The sequence below is a fragment of the Hylobates moloch genome, unplaced genomic scaffold (genome assembly GCF_009828535.3).
Source record: "Hylobates moloch isolate HMO894 unplaced genomic scaffold, HMol_V3 SCAFFOLD_345, whole genome shotgun sequence".
Lineage (NCBI taxonomy): Eukaryota > Metazoa > Chordata > Mammalia > Primates > Hylobatidae > Hylobates > Hylobates moloch.
Genome location: NW_026652620.1, coordinates 1 through 9736, shown reverse-complemented (window position 1 = coordinate 9736; position 9736 = coordinate 1). Strand labels below are relative to the sequence as shown.

Sequence of the window (9736 nt, the reverse complement as noted above, 5' to 3'; positions counted from 1 at the left end):
TTCTATTATCCAATAAGTGAATTATGCTATTCCTTTCCAATTTCCCAAGCACTTTTTGTCCCAATCACCATTTCTGTGTTCGAAAAAAAAGTAACAAATCAAGTAAAAAAACTAAACACACAAATAAAACGCAACTACAGTATCTGCAAAAGTTTGGTAGAAGACTGAAACTGTTGAGTATAAGGATCTGGTATTCTATTATCATGAGTTAACTTAAGAGTTTGTTAAAGACATACATTTCATAAGAAAACATGTTGTTTGAAGTTATTGACCAGTATGTACCATCCCTAAGTATTAGTAACCAAATTCATGACAATAAAGAGCTATCTAACAAGAAAAATTAGTGACTACCAGCACCATCAAGACTTTGTCTTTACACTTCATTACCACTTACCATGCATTATAATGTCCAGGATTGACTCTGATAGCATTTCAAAAACAAGCTAATGCTTTGTCCAATTCTTCAGTTAAGACAAACTCATGCCCTAATAGAGTATAGGCATAAGCATAATTTGAATCCACTTGGATAGCTCTCTGGAAGAATTTAATTGCAATATCGTGTTCCCGTTGCAGACTCAAACAGTTCCCTGCAGCACACCAGGCCTCTGGCGAATTTTTATCCATGTCTCTCAAGTCTTTTGACAGAACTGAAAGAGCAACATCATTTTGAAGATGCCAAAATGTTGTAGAGTTGATCTCCATGGCTTCGACTCTATAATTCTCGATGCTTCTAACCTCTGAGAATATTCTTTTAGCTTGCATGTACTCTGAAAGTTCAAAATAGGCCTTTCCAATTTGGCACAGTACCCAACCAGTGTTGTAGTGGTCAGAAGGTAGATGGCTCAAAATATTGATAGCTTGTTTGCAGTGTTAAGAACACAAAGCTAAATAACCTTTCCCCCTTTCACAAAGAAGGTTCATCAAGCCTTCTGCTGCTGCTTTTTGTAGATTAGAAGCCTGAATCTGAGGTGTGATTGTGGATATTTTCCCTTCTGAAATGATGGAAGAGTCCAATTTTGTCATTTCCAGGCTGCCGTTTGTGTTAGGTTGAGTTATTCCTCCTTCGTTAGTTTTACTTTTTGTTTTTCTGTTTGGGATTTTAGGCGGACACTTCATTTTTTATTTTTTCCTATTCTCCTTGGTTGTGGAACTGTCACTAGTAAAGAGTGGTGAACTTCTTCAAGGCAGTGCATTTGGGGGAGATGTCATAGTGGGGCTCAATACCTGAGGTGTTGTACTTATTTATGGACCAGAACTTTCTGTTTGTGCAAGAATTGGAGTTACCTCTTGGCTATTTCCACTCTGTGTGAAGACAGACTTTGCTCCAGTTTGGCCAATTCTGGCAACGGAATTTTGAAGAGGCTCTGGTGGATGGCACATCAATTACAGAAGGTGTATTAGTGTAGTTTTGTAAATAGGATCCATCTCCAGGACTTGGGGTTTCTAATGGCAAAATTCCGAAACTTGGGGTTAATGGACTAACAGCTGCTGGTCCTCCTAATAATAAACTTCGACCAGTTTTTGGTTTATTTTGAACCTGTTTCGATAATATGGAAGTTCCTGTTCCAAGTGGGACAGTATCAGGTGAAATTACAGCTGAATCAATAGACACTGGGGAATCTGTATTCAAGGAGTACTTTGAATTGGAAGATTCTAAATTCAATCTGTTTAATTCATTTGTGTCCTGGGGTGTTTCCGTAAGAACGGCCTCAGCCTGTCTGTGACATAAACTATGATTAGGTACTTGTGTTGTGCAAGAGTTGGGCAGACAGTTGCTAAAGTTCTGTAAAGATGTGAATTTAAATGTTTGGTCAGGATCTGGCTTTTCACCTATTTCACATAATGATTCAAAGGGATGCCAGAGGAAAGGCTTTAAACTAAGGCTCTTTTGGTAACACTCTGATCCTTTGGCAAGCCGATCTGTCTTGCAATATACATGTCCCAACAATGGAAAGGGAAAGCAAGCTGAATCACCAAACTCAGTAACAATGCCATCATGGCTTTTCTGCCTATTAAACACTCCACCCGATAAGATTTGTTCCCCTTCTGCAAACTTGCTGATATCAAAACAACATTTTGCAAGCAGGTATTTGCATTGCGGTGTAGGACAACTGTGTCCTTTCAAGAGTCTATATGCTTTATAGGCCTTTCCTGGATGGTAATAACAGGTCCCCAGTAAACCAAGGGTTCTTCTGAGTGTACTTCTGCATAAAGACGTTCTGCGAGGAGAACGGCATATCGGTAAGCATAGTGGTTTAGTGCTTGCCATATAGCAGCCTGGACGGGTTCCTGCAGCACCATCATCCTTGAGGCTCAGGCCCACTTTCTGCAGTACCTCAGGCACCCCCCAACCCCCCTCCGCCCCGTAGCAGCTCCAGCCCTGCCAGCCTCGGCTCCTTTAAACTCAACAGTTACCAGGGGATGGGGGAGGCCGAGCCAGAATGACTTCTTTACCCTGCCGACTCTGGAAAGCCTGGCCCCTTGTGATCCATTTCAAAGCGACAGTCACCTCGTGTTTGGAAAACAGATCCACTCCCAAGTTCAGTGAAGGGATGTGGCATGTAGGACGAAGGACTCTATTCCTTCTGATTCGGCCTGCACAGTGGGGCCTAGGGCTGGAGCTCTCTCTGTGCGGACCGCTGACTCCCTCTACCTTGGTTCCATCGGCCCCACCCTGGAACACGGGCCTTGGCAGATTCTGGCACTTCCTGGCCCTTAAGTCGCTGTCAGAAACCCCATCTTGTGCTCGGATGCCCCGAATGACCGTGGCTCACGCCTCTCTGGAAACATTTGAAATCTCTCCTCTACGCGTGGCCACCTAAAACCACAGGAGCTCGGGACACACGTGCTTTCAGGAGAGAATGCCGAGAGTCTCTTACCGACTCTCTCTTGACTTGAGTTCTTCATGGGTGTGTGGTTAAGAAGTAGTGACACTAGATGTACCAACTCAGGCCGGGTGCTGGTGGCTCAGGCCTGTAACCCCAACACTTTGGGAGGCCGAGGACGTAGGATCCCTTGAGGAATCACCTAACCCTGGGGAGGTTGAGGCTGCAGTGAGTGAGCCATAATGGTGTCACTGCACTCCAGTCTGGACGAAAGACAGAGTGAGGCACTGTCGCAGGCAGGCAGGCAGGCAGGCAGGCAGGCAACAGCTGTATTATGTTCTTCTCAGGGCAGGAAGCACAAATAACAGAATACAGCCCTTAATTTTTTTTTTTTTTGGGGGGGGACGGAGTTTCACTCTTGTTGCCCATGCTGGAGTGCAATGGCACCATCTCGGTTCACCGCAACCTCCACCTCCCGTGTTCAAGCAATTCTGCTGCCTCAGCCTCCTGAGTAGCTGGGATTACAGGCATGGGCCACCACACCCAGCTAATTTTGTATTGTTAGTAGAGACGGCATTCCTCCATGTGGGTCAGACTGGTCTCGAACTGGCCACCTCAGGTGATCTGCCCACCTTGGCCTCCCAAAGTGCTGGGATGACAGGCGTGAGCCATTGCACCCGGCCAGCTACGTTTTTTTTTTTTTTTTAAATTTTCAATTTTAATCTATTTATTATCATTATTATTATTCTTTTTTGAGATGGAATCTCGCTCTGTTGCCCAGACTGGAATGAAGTGGCATGATGTCGGCTCGCTGCAAGATCTGCTTCCCGGGTTCACGCCATTCTCCTGTCTCAGCGTCCCAAGTAGCTGGGACTACAGGCGCCCGCCACCGTGCCTGGCTAATTTTTTTGTATTTTGAGTAGAGACGGGGTTTCACTGTGGTAGCCAGGATGGTCTCGATCTCCTGACCCCCGTGATCTGCTCGCCTCGGCCTCCCAAAGTGCTGGGATTACAGGCGTGAGCCACCGCGCCTGGCCTATTTATCTATTTATTAACTTTGAGTCCAGGTTATGAAACCAGTTAGTCTTTGTATTTTTTTACAGACTAGGTTTCACCATGTTGCCAAGGCTTGGATCGAGGGATCCACCTTCCCTCGCCTCCCAAAGTGCGGGTATGACAGGCGTGAGCCTACCGCGCCCGGCTCCCCCCCTTACCCCCCCCCCCAGCTTATCCCTCAGCTGCCTAGCAGTGGTGTGTCGTTCCCACCGCCAGCGCCCCCTCCTCCAGTCGCCGCGGCGGTGTCCGCGAGTTTGTCCTGAGGGAGCTCGTTGGTGTGGGGGTCGAGGCGGTTGAGTGAGACGCACTCCTCCCACGCGGGGAAGGGCGCCGCCTGGTCTGGCGAACGCAGGTCCCATGCTTCCCTCTGGCGGGTGCGCACCGGCCGTGTGAGCAATCGCGGTGGGCTCGGGCAGGTGACGCGTGCGCCGGCCGGCCGCCGAGGGGCTACCGTTCTGCCTCCGACCGGTTGTGTGTGGGTTTACTTGGATTGGAGGTGCTTTGCCTGGGAGAAAGGAGGCGGGTGGACGGGGTGGGGGGTGGGGGGGGGGGCCCCTTGGGGGATTGCGCGCATGCGCACCGGCCAGGACCCGCCGCCCAGACCGCGAAGGCTCAAGGTTGCCGCACGCAGATTTTTCCTCGTACCGCAGGCCACCTCCCTTCCCCAGGCGTCCCTGAGCGCCTCTGCAGGCCCGACGAGGGGCGACTGGTGGGTGGGGAATGTGACACACCCTCAGTGAGAAAGCCTTCTCTAGCGATCCGAGAGGTGTGCCTTTGGGGTACCGGATCCCCCGGCCTGCCACCTCTCTCTGCGTTATGGTAGCGCTGCCATAGCGACTCGCTTGCAGAGCACACTCCTCCGCTTCCCCTCGATGGGGTGAGGGGGGAGAGCGAGGGTTCCGCCGGCCTCCGCGGTGGGGGCCGAGGGTGGCTCGTCGCCTACTGTATGGCCCGCGCCTCCCCCTTGGGTGTCGGGGAAGGATCCCGCCAGGCCGGGCCGGAGTCCTAATGGTTAGGAGGCTGCGCGAGCGGTAGGTGTGCCCGGCGTTCCGTCCGGCGCGTGACCCACTCCGGTGTGAGCCGGCTCTCCGCCTGCTCACCTGCGGAGCAGTGAGCGGTGCCGACAACCGCGTTTGCGTGGCACGGGGTTGGGCCGCCTGGCCCTGGGAAGCATCCCCCGGGGTGTGCGCAGGTCTCCCGGAGCTTGACCGGGTCAGAGGATGGATGAGAAATGAGCAACGTGGCCCTGGAGTTGGGTTTGTGGCTGAGGTCGCTTCGGAGTCCCGATGGCGGAACCCAGGGCTCGTGAGGCGGGGCTCGGTGGGTGTCGAGAGCCGTCTGGCGTCCTAGGCGGGGCGCCGCGGGACCTCCCTGGTTGCTGTGGCGGTGGGATCCCGTGGCCGTGTTTTCCTGGTGGCCCGGCCGTGCCTGAGGTTTCTCCCCGAGCCACCCCTCTGTGGGATCCCGGGTGCCCTTGCCTTCGCGGTCCCTGGCCTTTCCTGTCTGTGCCCCCCTCCCCGCCCGCGGATCCTCTCTCCCCGAGTGGCTCACCGGCTTACGCTGTGGTGGCCCCGTCTGGGACCAAACCAGACTCCACCTTGTGGGGCGCCGCCGCTGACCACTGGTTGGCCCGTTGTCCGTGTCCCCTGGTGCGCGCCTTCGGGACCAGGTCGGCGGCGCCCCACGTGGGCTGGTGGGCACCCTGAGGGTTTGGGGTCGGCCTGCAGCGCGTGCGGGGAAGAGGGTTCTGGAGGTTGGCCGCGACGGTGGCGGTGGTGGGGGAGCCGCGGGCCTGCCGAAGGCGCGGGGCCACCTTCGTGCTCGGAGACCACTGGCGGTGAGACCCCGGGCACCGCCGTCCACCTCTCGTTCGCTGCCCGAACGTCGGGGGCGCCCCGCACCGGCTGTGCACGCGTGGCCGCCAGTCCCTCGCGGCTGCCGGTCATGGGTCGGGAAGTTCGCCTCCTCGCAGGCGGGCTTGAAGTGTCGGGGGTGGTGAGCCCGTCGGGGGGTGGATGGGGTGTCCGGTTCGCCGCCCTACCACACCCCTCCCACCACCCTGCGCTGGCTCCCTCCCTCCTAAATGCTCCGTCTCCCGCCCTGCCGCGCCCATCCTCGCGTCGCCGGACCCATCCTCGCGAGGCACCGGCCTGGGGGCCTCCCCACGCTTTACCTAGCTGGTTGATCCTGCCAGTAGCATATGCTTGTCTCAAAGATTAAGCCATGCATGTCTAAGTAGGCACCGCAGGTACAGTGAAACTGCTAATGGCTCATTAAATCAGTTATGGTTCCTTTGGTCGCTGCCTCCTCTTCTACTTGGATAACTGTGGTAATTCTAGCGCTAATACATGCCGATGGGCGCTGAACTCCTTCTCGGGGGGATGCGTGCATTTATCAGATCAAACCAACCAGGTCAGCCCATCTTCTGGCCCTGGCTGGGGTGGGGGGGGGGGCGGGGCGTGCCGGTGGCTTTGGTGACTCTAGATAACCTCCGGCTGATCTCACGCCCCCCGTGGCAGTGACGACCCATTTGAACGTTTGCCCCATCAACTTCCGATGGTAGTCGCCGTGACTACGGCGTGACGGGGTGACGGGGAATTAGGGTTCGATTCTGGAGAGGGAGCCTGAGAAACAGCTACCACATCCAAGGAAGGCAGCAGGCCCGCAAATTACCCACTCCCGACCTGGGGAGCTAGTGATGAAAAATAACAATACAGGACTCCTTGGAGGCCCTGTAATTGGAATGAGTCCACTTTAAATCCTTTAATGAGGATCCATTGGAGGGCAAGTCTGGTGCCAGCAGCCTCACTAATTCCAGCTCAAATAGCGTATATTAAAGTTGCTGCAGTTAAAAAGCTCCTAGTTGGATCTTGGGAGTGGGAGGGCGGGCGAGCCACCGCCCATCCCCGCCCCTTGCCTCTGGGTGCCCCCTTGATGCTCTTAGCTGGGCGTCCCGCGGGCCAGAAGCGTTTACTTTGAAAAAGTTAGAGTATTCAGGCCAGGCGCGGTGGCTCAAGCCTGTAATCCCAGCACTTTGGGAGGCTGAGGCAGGCGGATCACGCGGTCAGGAGATCGAGACCATCCTGGCTAACACAGTGAAACCCGGTCTCTACTAAAAATACAAAAAAAGTTAGCCGGGGGAGGTGGCGGGGGCCTGGAGTCCCAGCTACTTGGGAGGCTGAGGCAGAAGAATGGCGTGAACCCTGGGGGGCGGAGCCTGCAGTGAGCCGAGATCGCGCCACTGCACTCCAGCCTGGGCGACAGCGAGACTCCGTCTCAAAAAACAAAAAAAAAAAAAAAAGAAAAAATTAGAGTATTCAAAGCAGGCCCGAGCCACCTGGATACCGCAGCTAGGAATAATGGAATAGGACCGCAGTTCTATTTTGTTGGTTTTTGGAAATGAGGGCATAATTAAGAGGGATGGCTAGGGGCATTTGTATTGTGCCGCTAGAGGTGAAATTCTTGGACTGGCGCAGGGCGGACCAGAGTGAAAGCATTTGCTAAGAATGTTTTTATTAATCAAGAACGAAAGTCAGAGGTTCGAAGATGATCAGATACCATCATAGTTCCGACCATAAATGAAGCCAACTGGCAATGTGGCAACGTTATTCCTATGACTCGCTGGGCAGCTTCCAAGAAACCAAAGTCTTTGGATTTTTGGGTTCCCGGAGGAGTATGGTTGCAAAGCTGAAACTTAAAGGAATTGATGGAAGGGCACCACAAGGAGTGGAGAGTGCCACTTAATTTGACTCAACATGGGAAAACTCACCCAGCCCGTGGGTGATGGTGCATGGCCTTAGTTGGTGGAGTGATTTTTCTGGTTAATTCCGATAACGAACGAGACTCTGGCATGCTAACTAGTTATGTGACCCCTGAGCAGTCGGCATCCCCCAGCTTCTTAGAGGGACAAGTGGCATTCAGCCACCCGAGATTGAGCAATAACAGGTCTGTGATGCCCTTAGATGTCCAGGGCTGCACGCGCGCTACACTGACTGGCTCAGTGTGTGCCTACCCTACGTGGCAGACACGGGTAACCGGTTGAACCCCATTTGTGATGGGGATCGGGGATTGCAATTATTTCCCATGAATGAGGAATTCCCAGTAAGTGCGGGTCATAAGCTTGAGTGAAGTCCCTGCCCTTTGTACAAATCGCCCATCGCTACTACTGATTGGATGGTTTAGTGAGGCCCTCGGATTGGCCCCGCGGGGTCAGCCCACGGCCCTGGCGGAGCTCTCAGAAGACAGTTGAACTTGACTATCTAGTGGGACCAAAAGTAGTAACAAAAGTTTCAGTAGGTGAGGCCAGGTGCGATGGCTCACACTTGTAATCCCAGCACTTTGGGAGGCCGAGGCGGGCGGATCACGAGGTCAGGAGATCGAGGCCACGGTGAAACCCCGTCTCTACAAAAAATACAAAAAAAATTAGCCGGGCGTGGTGGCGGGCGCCTGTAGTCCCAGCTACTCGGAGAGGCTGAGGCAGGAGAATGGCGTGAACCCGGGAGGCGGAGCTTGCAGTGAGCCGAGATCGCGCCACTGCACTCCAGCCTGGGTGACAGAGCAAGAGTCCGTCTCAAAAAAAAAAAAAAAAGTTTCCGTTGGCGAACCTGTGGCGTGATCATTAACGGAGAAGAGCGAAGCTGGGGTGGCGCCGCCTCGTCCTTCCTCCTTGGCCGACGTGTTCCTCCTGTGGCGCATGCGTGGGCGGGGTCATGCCCTTTGTTTGTTGCACGGCCCTGCCGGCCCCGAGAGCCGGAGAGAGAGAGGGGGGAGAGAGAGACACGCTTGCTCGGACGAAAGCATGTGTGCATGTCGTGGGGTGGGCTGGATGGCTCGCCGCCCTGGTGAACAGCAGGGTGCGGTCCCCTGCCTTGGCCCCAACGTGTGTGTCGGTGGGTGCGGGGGTGGTTCTCAATGTCACGGCAGAATGGGGATCTTGGTGCAAGCTGGGGACGTCTTCTCGCCCTGTCCCGCGGGCTCCGCCCCACCCCGCTGCCTCTCGTCAGGGCTGGCCGGATTGCCATCGCTGCCACTGCCGCCATCGTCGCCTCTGCCACACTGTGCCACCTGGCCTGGCCCCGCCCACTTGCTCTCCCCAGCCTTCCCGCTAGGGCGTCTCGAGGGTCGGGGGTGGGACACCTGTCCCCCCTCCTCGTCCATCCCCACCGTCCAGGTACCTAGCAGGTTTTGGCGCAGAGGTTTAAGGACCCCTTGGGAGGTTGCCCATCTCTCCGTGGGTCAGGTGCGTTGGGCCCGTGAGGGAGTCCTTTCGGGTGGGGCCTGGCCCCTCCCTCGCCTCCCCCACGGACTCCACCCGCCTGGCCGTACGGGGCCACGCTGCACTAGCATGTCGCCGCTGATGCCATTGGGGGCTTTACCCGACCGCTGTCGTGCCATCGCACGCATGCCGCGTGTGTGGCGTGTGCCCCATGCCATGGGGGCGGTAACCCCCGGGTGCCCCGGGGGGTAGTGTCTGCGTTTGCCCCCCGTGGTCAGCACCGCCTCCCTGTGTTGTGAAACCTTCCGACCCCTCTCTGGAGTCTAGTCCCGTTGCTGTCTGACTGGCCGGCCTGAGGTAACCCCTCTGGGGGACGTGCTGTACCAGGAGGGCCTCCCGGTGTTGGGAGGACCCTGGCCAAATCGACCTTGTATGACTTTTAGTGGTGGATCACTCAGCTCCTGTGTCAATGAAGAACACAGCTAGCTGTGAGAATTAATGTGAATTGCAGGACACATTGATCATCGACCCTTCCAACGCACTTGCAGCCCAAGTTCCTCCCAGGGCTATGCCTGTCTGAGCATCACTTGCCGATCAATAGCCCCTGGGGGTGCCTCTGGTCTCCTCGGGGTGCATGGCT

At 55.0% G+C, this 9736-nt stretch overlaps 1 non-coding gene and 2 pseudogenes across 1 annotated transcript; 1 reads left to right on the top strand and 2 right to left on the bottom strand.

The window, feature by feature from the left end:
* Positions 1-390: 390 nt before the first annotated feature.
* LOC116464261 (cell division cycle protein 27 homolog) lies at positions 391-2304 on the bottom strand (annotated as a pseudogene).
* Positions 2305-4059: 1755 nt separating this feature from the next.
* On the bottom strand, positions 4060-5994 carry LOC131382632 (basic proline-rich protein-like; annotated as a pseudogene).
* A 3536-nt stretch (positions 5995-9530) lies between these two features.
* On the top strand, positions 9531-9682 carry LOC116464262 (5.8S ribosomal RNA). Its single transcript, XR_004246887.1, has one exon. It is a non-coding gene; the product is annotated as a 5.8S ribosomal RNA (ribosomal RNA).
* The last annotated feature ends 54 nt before the right edge of the window (positions 9683-9736 follow it).